This window comes from Hyalella azteca, unplaced genomic scaffold, assembly GCF_000764305.2.
Source record: "Hyalella azteca isolate HAZT.00-mixed unplaced genomic scaffold, Hazt_2.0.2 contig7085, whole genome shotgun sequence".
NCBI lineage: Eukaryota > Metazoa > Arthropoda > Malacostraca > Amphipoda > Hyalellidae > Hyalella > Hyalella azteca.
In genome coordinates this window covers 61856-72971 of record NW_025937217.1, presented here as the reverse complement: position 1 = coordinate 72971, position 11116 = coordinate 61856, and the positions used below count along the sequence as shown (strand labels likewise).

The 11116-nt window shown below is 38.7% G+C and overlaps 1 long non-coding RNA gene across 1 annotated transcript; it reads right to left on the bottom strand.

The window, feature by feature from the left end:
* Positions 1-8807: 8807 nt before the first annotated feature.
* On the bottom strand, positions 8808-9477 carry LOC108667389. The gene is made up of 3 exons (XR_001930550.1): positions 9424-9477; positions 9146-9250; positions 8808-8850 (listed from the first exon to the last, which is right to left on the bottom strand). It is a non-coding gene; the product is annotated as an uncharacterized LOC108667389 (long non-coding RNA).
* Between the last annotated feature and the right edge of the window lie 1639 nt (positions 9478-11116).

Genomic DNA, 11116 nt, shown 5'->3' with positions numbered 1-11116 from the left:
TCTGTAATACAAATAATGTCTATCCGCTCGTTTTCAATCACAGTTAATAGTTCACTTCTTTTATTCAAAACGGAGTCCGAGTTCGTGTAAAAACATTTTAAAGCTTTTTGTGCACTTTCACTTTGATTCATGCGTTTATTTCTTACATTATTTACAGGTCTGGTTCTATGGACATGACTTCTTACTTGTCTTCCAGCTCCGCTGACTGACCGTGTGCGGTCGGTGCTGTCTTGACATCGTGAAAGTGGTTGACCCGAGTCTCCATGCTTTTCCGTCTGAGTCTCTCCTGCCATTTCCTGCGATGGTCGCGCGAACTAGGATCTTCAATATGTAACGCTCCATTGCGTTACATATTGATATACAAAAGTACTTTACTTTTTGATAGCTATTTTTTATCGAAGCTGATGTCGATCTCTGAAGAAGCTTCGTCGCAATAATGATAAATCTTAATAATAATTAAATCGTCATAAATCTTCTTCTTAATGATTAGCCTAATCTTAATATAATAAATAATAAATCTTCTCGTTCTTTGTGTAACAGCGACGAGAGGTAACACGCGATTAATGGTGACTCTGGATCGGTAATCCACAGTCAAATCATGATGCTTCACAGCAGTCGTGCGGGTCTCGTGCCCTGTGAACAGTATTTGCGGACTGAATTGGTTTTGCAAGGCATACCCTGGCACCATGATGTTTTCTTATATTATATTAATTCTTATATTATTGTTTAAAAATGCTGACATATCTACTTTGCAATATAATTTAATATTTTATGTTAGTTTTATGGCAAACCTTTCATGATATGTATCCATAAAGAACGATATGTCAGCATTTTCCACCGCATGCCAGTTACTTATTTTGCCGTACGCGGTGGAGACTCAACTGAGTTGAAGTCTCTGAACCAGCGTTCAAAAATAGCATTGAAATCATATAATATTTTATGATATAAATTAAAAGTGCGAACGTGAAAGAGAAATCCATGCACTCATACTGAAGACTCGAAAATATATCCCGTTAACTGCTATTTTTGAGGGGTAACCAAAACAAGACGTCACGAGGAGCAGCTCACGACTGCAATACATGTCTTTGAGGTAGAACATAACATATTCGATGCCTGCAAATCGGCAATCCGCGTCTCAAGTGGACATCAAAATAATTGATTATTAATCAATATTAAAACGACACCAGTAGTTTCCTTCTTATCAAAGAATAGATTAAATTATCTTTACTTCTTGATAACCCAGGGTATAGGTTATTCCTACGTTCTTTTACATAATGGCACAGACAATTGTAGGAATCGGTCTTATTAATATTATTACTTTTCATATATTTTATTGACATTTTTCTTTTCAGATTATCAATTATTTATGGCATACCATCAAATGTAAACTTGGAAGTTTGTAAAGTGGCAATCAAAATTTTCTCAAACAGTTTGGTTTAATTGAATATTATTTATTCAAATAACAAAGTTAAAACCCCCCTTTATTTAAAATGGCCACCGCAATGCCGGCGTGTGAAGTTTGTGATGAAGATTTTGACGATAATGACTCTAAAGACCACAAGCCACTTTGCTTGACTTGTGGTCATACCTATTGTTTCTTCTGCATTACAAGCTTACCTATGGTTAATGGAGTTAAGATCTGTCCTAAATGCAGGAAGAAAATTGAACGTCTCGGACAAAAACGCGGCCTGTCTCACGGCCGGTCTCGCGGCCGCGCTCCAGATTCAGTGTACATCGAATATCTCCTAAAGGACTGAACGTAGCTCGATGAAACTTGGTACACGTATTCATTTTGGCCTGACGGTGATGTCAAGCTCGTGACAATTTTTTGAATTTCGCCTTCATTCGTGAGTTATATGACGAAACGTCCCGAAATTTACAGTGTACACGAGATTTCTTCTAAAATACTGAACAGATTTGAATGAAATTGTAAATATAAATTTATGAACACTCAACGGTGATGTTTAGCTCGTGAGAAATTTTTGAATTTTGCCTTCGTTCGCGAGTATTTTCATCTTTTTCCTAATTCGTGATTTAAAACAGCAAAACGTTCTTAAATTCGCAGTGTACACGAGATTTCTTCAAAAATACTGAACAGATTCGAATGAAATTTTAAATATGAATTTTGAAACTCTTTATACTAGTACGATGGCCGTTGCAAAGGCCTGACTCTGAAATATATTTTTTCTCCGCGTCATCACGTCCTAAATGCAAACATAATGGAAGCTTGAAACTCTAGTAAGTTGTAACTAAATTGTTATAATTTGATCAGCGTGTTGGCTAATACTATTTGAAATTACCTAATTTATTCTCTGAGGTCATCACAAGTTGTGTGCAATGAGCCTCGCTTCTCAAATGGCAGGATTTAGGCATTGTTGATCGATGAGCAATATTTTTTATTTATTAAAGAGTTACAGCAAGCAGGCCCAAAAATAAGTTAGTTACAATACTGCGTACAACATTGTCATTATTAAGGCAGTTATAAGTAAGCTCATATAAAGTGAAAAAAAAAACACTTTTAATTTATCATTTCAATAAGAAGGTCGAATTAACATTCATAGTAATGGTTCGAGGTCATAGTGTTATGTCATTGCTTTCTAATGCTTGTGTACAGTGAAATAAATATTTAGATGCTGAATCCGGTTGGAATTCTGTTTAAAAAATTTTTCATAATCTGACGGTGGGCGTTGCTTAACGATTCCATGATATGAAATCGGAAAAATCTAATGCTCTCATAGGTGGACAATGTATTTTGCATATACGAGCTAGTAATAACTATACGTTTCTACAGTAACATGATATAAGGAGCTCTTAACAACATAAATATAGACACTCTAATAACCAATGTTGTAGGTTACATCAATTGCATCGTGCTGCATGTTAAAATGATGAATGAAATGATGGTGACAAGAATACAATGACTAAGAAGGTATAGTTGCGCATTGTATAATGTAAAGTTTTGAACAAACATTACTTGCTTTAATTTTGCACTTAAACCTCTGATTATGAGTACATTAATAACGAACAATTAATAGCTATTGAAATAACAGTTTAAATGTTTCTATTTGTCTATGCATTTTAGGGAAAAAATTTCGTCATAATTAAGCAAAGTTTAAGGTCAATTATCAAATATTGAATTTAAGAGATGTGTTTAATTTCTTATTGCCAGGAATCAATTTTTTAATATAATAACAAATATATAATTAATAAAATATAATTTCAAATATAATTTCAATTCCATCAGCTTGTTTAAATATTTGAATGATAAAAAACTTAATGATAGATAATGTTAAGTTGTCTTAGAAATCCATGTTGCTCTTGCGTTTGCAGGCGCCACTCGCCACTGTGGACCACTAATGAGGCATTAAGTTTGGAGGGGTGCTGACTTGAATGAGGAGTTCATCTGAAAATGGAAACACTTGTTAATAATGTTTGATAGTAAAATGTAATTATTACAAATGATGTGCTTATTTAACTCATTACTTGTATTTAACAGAAAATGTGGAGTGATCTAGTTCGAAATTATAATTCCCCCAAACCCCACTGGCTTTTAACAGCCTAAAAATTTCAAGTGTAATAAGGTATTTAAGTTTAGTTAAATAAATTTTGGCCTTAAATTACTTCAAGGGTTATTACGTTTTGTTGGCTATAATTAAATTTATTTTAATTTCAATTTCTCCAAAACTACTGACATTACTGTGATACAATAAACTTAGTTCAAGCAACCTACAATTATATTATTTATGATAATTACAGTAACTTTTTCAAATTAATATGTTTAAGAGAAATTGCTCAGATATCTACTTTAAGTACATGTTCAAGTAAGTATCCCATACAAGATAATAAGTACACACAAGACATACTTAAAAACGTGAACAATCATTATGCAACATGTCAGCATTACTAAGGATAAGCACATGTTGAATACTTACAATACTGGTAGGTAATGCTTTGCAGAAAATCAGCCTGAGACAACAGCGAAGCAATGTGAAGACGACTTATTTTTGCAACAGGTGGCCTGCAAATAAATTAATTATTTAGTAAATAATTATCAGACTCCTGTGAAACTGCAAGAATATATTTCTTGGAGAGAGCTGTACCCATTTGTTGCTATTTTTGTACTAAAATCAAAGATGGCTGGATATTGCAATTGCATTTCCAAAAAGTGATTAATCTAGATTCTAGGATATGTAATATGTAAATGCACTCAATATTTTTCCCTAGATGTCAAATCATTAATATTTGAACTCCTACAAGCAAATGTGGGATGTCAAAGAATGGAAGAAAGAGATTGAAAAGAGAGTGAGAATATGCAGTTCAAGAGTATGGAAGCAAGGACTGGAAAGAAAGGATAGCATCCAGCTATACAGGATGAAAGAAATGGCATACGGTAGTATGAATGCATTTATGATGGTAGCAAAGTTGGGGAGCTAATATTCTGCGAGAGAGCAAATGCCTTAAGTGTGAATGCACAAACACACAGGTGGAATGAAAGTAGAGAAGATATCGTTCAAATGTGCAACAGAGGTGAGAGAGAAATGGTGGAACACCTGATGATGGAGTGTGAAGCGTATTCGAGTGAAAGACTGGAAATGATTGGAGTGATGCTGGATGAGAGGTGCTAGGGCGATGGCGTGAAGTATGAGAGAATGAGAGATGAATTGATAGCAAATGATAGTGAGCCTGTCACCAGGGGTAACCACTGCCATTACCCATGAGGTATAGTGATAAGCGTTTTTTGTAGTTGCATGGAGAATGAGGGACAGGCAGAAGCTGGAGAGTGGAGGCTGGTAGGGTGTAAAGAAACAAGCAATAAAAAGCAAAATAATGGTATTAATAAACATAAAATATAAATAAGAACAAAGTATTATCTAGTGTTTTGAGAGCTAACACTATTTCATATTTGTGTGACAAATGTCTAAAACTGACATGCAATAAGTGAGACCTAAAAATAACCAACAAAAGAACCTCTTTATATTGAAATATTCTCCCTCTCCCTCCTCTATCATACCCCATTTCTTTTATTCCATCTCCTACTTTACACACTGTATACTTTACAAATCTCTACACTATAAATCTTGTCCCAATTTCTTGAATCCTGTACCTGGCTCTCCTTTTCCCCACTGTCATATGCCAAAAATTGATTTTAATTTGAATGTGTGGTGCGTGGCAGCTAGCCAATACACAGGCCTGAGGTCGGAAGATCTTTTTAGTGTAACCATGCCTCAAATCAAAATCCAGCTTACTACCCAGAACACCTGTCCTTAACAGTTGATTTCAATATTTGTAATTGTCATTTTCAAATTGACTATTGAGCCCTAGTATTACAATTATTACTATAAAGACCTAAAGCCATTTTGTAATATTGGGCAGAAGTTTCCAAAAATTGTAGGCAAAAATGATTGCTTTACACTCATTTTCTACAAATTGCAGTGTAAATCTCCTTTTTTCACTACAGAAATACAGAAAAGGCTGTAGTAAAAGCTTAAACTGGCCATATTCTAGGGTGCAGGAATTGAAAAAAGGCCATAGTAACAGCTGAAATTGGACATAGATGCCTGGAGCCGAAATTCCATGAATATCTGATGATCAGCGGCAAAATTTAGGCATTCAAAAGATCTTGCCTACACATTTAGATTAAAATTCTTGCATTTTAGCTATTCTCAAATCTTCAGCAATGCTAACTGCAAAACAGGAGGTACACCAGTTGCTGCATTGTTTTTAAAATTTCCAGTTTCCAGTTGGTCGGATGAGGCTGCAAAGAACAATCCATAATTAGGTAATTTAAGATGCAATGCAAGTGTTTACTGCAATACCTGGGGTGTTAAAGATGCACTCAACAGAGATGGTTATGTAAGAATTTGGAAGAAAATCATGTTAGCACTGCATCTTGAAGACTGCCAGCACTGGATCTTGGGTGCTGTTGACATCTGACAGGGTGGAATTTTAGGAATGTGGGCTCATATATTCAAAATCAATCCAGCCTATGAGCATGATCAGTTTCAAAATATTAGGTAATTATAGAGTACAATTTAATTCCACATTTTTAGATCCAATATGGTATGCACAAATTTCCATATATTAACCCTTTCAAATTCCACCCTGGTCACTCGGTAAAATTTTTGGTCCGCAAATGCAAATATTGGCAATGCATTCACCAAACAGTGCACCTTAGGACATATTTACAGTTGATTTAGCCAATTTACTGGTGGCTTCTACCCAATTTCAAACTTTGGACCTGTAATCTGTACTCCAATGCCATTTTGAAATATTTGGCAAAATTTACTAAAATTGCAGGTATTAGATGGAGGCATTCTAAGTGCCTTCTATTCTAAATGACCATGTACCATCCATATGTAATTGAGGAGCACAGTGGCCAAACATAGGAGTGCGCTTGCTGCAATGGTAGCGGGACTGCCGCGCATTCCAATAAAAACAAGATTAGAATTTTCCTACATGTTTCTGAAATCTCATGGCTCCGGTGTGACAAAATTTTAATACATTTGGAAACACGCTGCCCAATCATGCCTTTTTTGTATGTTTATAGAGCCTTTGATACTTTGAGTTTCATCATTAGCACAGAAATATGAATTTTACTCAATATCTGAAAAATATATCAGGAAATTTAAAGTAGACTTGCAACAGAAAATAACTTGTTTACCAATATGCTTTCTTGTCAGTTGTGCCTAGGTATATGAAATGTAACCTCCCAAGCGTTCCTCAATTTAAATTTTAATCCTGGGCTGTGAACTTGTGATGACCTCACAGAAAAAATGAGGTAATTCCAAATAGTATTAGCCAACACGCTGATCAAATTATAACAATGTAGTTACAACTTACTAGAGTTTCAATCTTCCATTATGTTTGGATTTGGGGCCTGATGACGCGGAGAAAAAAGATATTTCAGAGTCAGGCCCTTGCAACGGCCATCGTACTAGTATAAAGAGTTTCAAATGAAGCGCGGTTAAACGAATGCCAGCAGGGCGAGGGCCGAGGTAACAGAACGATAACAGGTACAGATATGAGACAAAGTTCAATGTGCCGTTGCGGTGTTACATAAGAAAAGGAAGAAATAAGTATTAAATGCATAAAAACCATATAACAATGTAAAGAGCTAAACATCTCCGTTAAGTCCTAATGAATACGTTTGTAAATTTCCAATGAGTTCCGTTCATAAATTTGGGAGATATATCGTGAACACTGGGTCAGCCTCAGAAATTTCAATAGCTTCTCTGTATAGCCATATAACTCTTGAAGGAAGGCAAAATCGAAAATTTTTACACGAGCTAAACATCACCGTTGGGTATTTTCAAATTCATATTTAAAATTTCATTCGAATCTGTTCCAATTCTAAATAAAATTTCTGGATGCGAAAAATTGTCGTAGCTTGCTGGTTTTGTTATCAGAATGACCGCGCTCATCACGACCACAACATATTACGTTTGAAAATAAACTAATGCATTGCTTTCCCACATTCACGACCTAGCGTTCCCTGTTCGTCGCGAACTCTTACAAATGAGGCACTAAGCTCATCCCAGTCTTGAACAGGTTCAATTCCATGGGGAGAAAAATGACGGCATGGTGCGTTAAATTTATAGCTGGCTTGATCGCGGTTCGGTAGAACTGATAAGTTTTCAACTATAGCGGTTGTCTCGGTAAGTTTTCAACGTCCCGGTTGTCTCGCTGTGAACCGGGACATCCCCCATGTGTCCCGGTGGTTTGCAGTACTTTCAGATAAGCAGGACACGTCCCGGTTTAAAGCGAGACGACCGGGACCTCTGATATTGTTACAAAAATACCAGTTCTACTAAACCGGGACCCAGTAAGCTATTAATTCAACGCACCATGTAGTCGTTTTTATCCCCATGGAATCGAACCGGTCCAAGAGTGGGACGAACTTAGTGCCTACTTTGTTCGAGTTCGCGACGAACCGGGAACGTGATCCAAGCAAACAATAAGAAATTCCACTGAACAATGAACATAAGAAGAACATAGCTCGCTCGATTGCCACTTTCAAGCCAGTATTGAAATAGTGCCATCCAAAATATTGGCGAGAACATGAAATAAGAACAATTTACTTTGGATGGCAATAAGAACAATCCAAGCAAACAATATTAATGATGAACTGTCTGGAGTCAAACAAGTCTCGCATAAGGAAGGGCGGTGTTTTTCATGGCTAAGGCAACGGTTGTTTATTTTTCGTGCCTCCTTATAATGTGTTACAGCAGCTTTCGGGGGTTATATCCGAGGAGACATAGAGGACAAACTGTCACGAGCCGCTTATAATCATATTCTCCCTTTGCCAAGTACTTCACGTTGAGACCTCCAGGGTTCTGCACGGGGCGTTCTTGCCTAAGATCTCCTTCATTAATCTCCTCTCCTTGCAGGTCTTGGCTTGGTCTTGTGACGGCGGTCGTGCTAGTTGACGGCACTGCTTGATCTCCTAATGAAAAAATTAGCTTGGCCATATCATCATATGCTCCCATTCCATCTATCAGATAAAGTAGTAAGGGGAGTGGCGAAACAAGATCTCTCAGTTCACTTGACATGAATGCAGGCCATATCTTGGGTAGGCTTCCAATGTTGTTTTTCACCATATTTTCACAATATAGCCGAAGCTCGCTGGGGCTCAAGACGGGTTGATCATCCTGACGTTTCTTTATGTTTTCTAGTGTTCGATGAAATCCAGTCATTTTTTTCGATGCTTCTTCCCCGAATCCATGGGTATCTTGATAGTGCCGGCGCATATGGTCTGGGCGTAACCGGCCCTCGCAGGCTGGGACAAAACAAGGTCACTGAGATCCATGCAGCTTTCTTCCACGAGTGCGCGAGTATGCCTTTGGGCCTCGCCTGTGTAAGTGAAAAAAAAGCGATTAGACGAGGTCTCTCTCAGTACTTTGCAATAATTTAATACAAACTGGGCAAGTCCCGGTTCAGAGCGAGACAACCAGGGGGATAGAAATGACCGTATGATGCGGACTTTGTCCCGGTTCAGTCGAAGTAGTAACTTTTTACCTATATCGTCCCGGTTGTCTCGCTTAACTCTATTTACCTATCTGTTGCAGGCTTTTAGCTCGTAACTGTTGTAGGGAGAAAATGAGCAAGATTTAGCATTATTATAATTCAATAAAGAGAAAACACGTACGTTGTGCTGCTTTCATTGTTGTCACCACTGCCTTCTTCACCCTCATCTTCAGTGCTGTCGTCGTCTTCGTGGGAAGGATGACTGGATGTCTTCTTTTCCTTGTTGCTGCAAGGAAGTAAAAGAGGACGTGTCATAAACTTCGATGAGAGAAATTTACAAAAAATTCAAAGAACGAGTACAAATCCCGTGCCTCTCTGGGAACCCAGGAAAAGTGTACGGACTTTGCAAGCACACAGTCAAGTATTTTTATTTCATGCGCAAAAATTTGAAATACTCACTTCAAACTTTCCTTCACAGCTGCAGTGATGGTCGCGCGAACATGGATCTTTAGGATGAAACGCTCTATTGCGTACAACAACGATGTTGGGTCTGGTAGAAGTTCTGCCAGGTCGTCTTCGTCGGTTTCCAAGAGAAATGGATCCTGGCGGCACGGGGGAGGATCCGATTTTCCGGATTTTTGATCCCACGCAGACACATTCTTGAAAATATTGACACCATCTAAAATGATTAGATTACTTGTTACTTGATTATCATGGGACTGACCGTCTGCAAGTCTTTTCTTCACACTTTCCCTCATAGCTGCAGTGATGGTCGCGCGAATATGCCTCTTTAGGATGTAACCTTCCATTGCGTACAACAACGATGTTGGGTCTGGTAGAAGTTCTGCCAGGTCGTCTTTGACGGTTTCCAAGAGAAATGGATCCTGGCGGCACGGGGGAGGATCCGATTTTCCGGATTTTTGATCCCGCGCTGACACATTCTTGAAAATATTTACACCATCTAAAATGATTTGATTACTTGTTACTTGATTATCATGGGACTGACCGTCTGCAAGTCTTTTCTTGCATTTTCGCGTCTCTTTTACAGGCAAATCTCTTGTGACTTGTGACTCCGACAGGCAAACCTCATCAGACTCCGACGCTGCGATGAAGCATTTTGAAGGTAGCAAGACTTCGAGGGGGGCCTCCTGAACGTGGGAGGCGTTCAGGAGAGGGGCCTCCTGAACGTCAACGGCGCCCTCAGATTTATCCTTATCACCCTCCTCCACCAGCTCAAACTCTGTATCATATTCTCCCACGAAGATGCAGGCTTCATCAACGGCATTGTCGTTCTCTGGTCCATATATAGGGTCTGACGATTCCATCACCACCTCCTCACCCTCTTCTTCCTCATCTTCCTCGTTGGCCTCAGAGGCTTGAGTCATAGAGAGGACTTGAGAAGTGGTGTCCACCACGACGCAAACCGTTTGGTCTCGGAAGTATCCCATCCTAATATTTTCAATCTGTGCGAAAGGGAAAGCATCGGTGGTCGTGAGGGAGTGGTCATCTTCTGACGAATGGTCACTTGGCTTGCCACTCGCCTCTGCGGTCATGGCGGGAGCTGAAGTGAAAGATGATGAAAGCGCTTCAAGTAAAATTTATTCATTGACAAAGGTTACCTACGTATTTAAAAACAAAAATTTATGGCACAAGAAACGAGTTAAATGAATTAATTAAAGAATAAATATTATTTTCAGCATTCACAAACTTGATGTTCGACGTGGCCTATCTTGTTGGCTACCCTCGCCAACGTCACCGTGCTGCTCATGCTCAAGTCGTTCGCGGTTGTCCCGCCGAGGTCGGCTCGGTAGAACTGGTAAGTTTTCAACTATAGCTGACGTCCCGGTTGTCTCGCTGTGAACCGGGACATCCCCCATGTGTCTCGGACAAGAAACGAGTTAAAAGAATCAAAGAATAAATATTATTTTCAGCATTCACACACCTGATGTTCGACGTGGCCTATCTTGTTGGCTACCCTCGCCAACGTCAGCGTGCTGCTCATGCTCAAGTCGTTCGCGGTTGTCCCGCCGAGGTCGGCCAGAGTCCTCTTCTTGAGCAGCATCCTTCATCTGCTCTTAGTGTTCGCTCATCAAGTTCACGACTGTACGATTAGGATGCGGCACTGTTGTGAGAAAAGAACGGCATATAACGA